The sequence below is a fragment of the Microtus pennsylvanicus genome, chromosome Y (genome assembly GCF_037038515.1).
Source record: "Microtus pennsylvanicus isolate mMicPen1 chromosome Y, mMicPen1.hap1, whole genome shotgun sequence".
NCBI classification, from domain to species: Eukaryota; Metazoa; Chordata; class Mammalia; order Rodentia; family Cricetidae; genus Microtus; species Microtus pennsylvanicus.
The window spans coordinates 37000256-37001188 of record NC_134602.1 but is presented as its reverse complement, the minus strand read 5'-3'; the positions used below and the strand labels follow the sequence as shown (position 1 = coordinate 37001188).

The following is a 933-nucleotide window of genomic DNA, read 5'->3' as shown; positions in this document are numbered from 1 at the left end:
AACTTCTACCTTCAGCTTGATCCCTTGCTTGAGCTTCCCTTCCTGCTACTAGGCTCCTTTTCTGATCCTGCAGAGGGCTTATGTAAGGTGAGGTGGGAGTGTCATATATCAATCTGTTGATTTCATTGGCTAAGCAATAACGGAACTGCCTCGGCCCATTTCATTGGTTAGAAGATAGGTGGGAGGAGTAGACAGAACAGAATGCCAGGAGGAAGAGGAAGTGAGGTCAGACTCCGCAGCTCTGCTCTCCGGAGCAGACGCAGGAGAGACGCCATGCTACCTGCTCCAGGGAAGACGCACGCTATGAAGCTCCAACCCAGGATGGACTTAGGCTAGAATCTTCCCGGTAAGCGCACCTAGGGGCGCTACACAGATGATTAGAAATGGGCCAGAGCAGTGTTTAAAAGAATACCGTGTCCGTGTCATTATTTGGGGCATAAGCTAGCCGAGCCAGGCGGCTGGGGATTTGGGGACGCAACCCTGCCGCCGTCCATATTACTACAAATGGCGCCCAACGTGGGGCTCGAACCCACGACCCTGGGATTAAGAGTCCCATGCTCTACCGACTGAGCTAGCCGGGCCAGGCGGCTGGGGATTTGGGGACGCAACCCTGCCGCCGTCCATATTACTACAAATGACGCCCAGACGTGTGGCTAACTGAGTCCACAGAAAGCCTGAGAAAGCTTAGAAAAGAATAGAGTAAAGCATGTTTCTTACGGCAATTTCTTGGGTCTGCTCTACTTGCTAGAGGCAAGCAAGCACCTCATCTAAGAGAGGCTTCCTGACTCAGCTTCAGCTGCAAAGCCTGCAGCTCATTAAGAGGTCCTGCCACGAAACACTTAAACAGTGTTGACGAAAAGCTGAACGCATGTTTTTCGGTTTTCAGCCGTAGCAGGAAAAAAGCTGCGCTGTTTAAAAATGCCGGCTTTCTGG

At 51.8% G+C, this 933-nt stretch overlaps 1 non-coding gene across 1 annotated transcript; it reads right to left on the bottom strand.

Moving 5' to 3' along the window:
* Positions 1-508: 508 nt before the first annotated feature.
* Positions 509-581, bottom strand: Trnak-cuu (transfer RNA lysine (anticodon CUU)). The gene has a single exon. It is a non-coding gene; the product is annotated as a tRNA-Lys (tRNA).
* Positions 582-933: the final 352 nt, after the last annotated feature.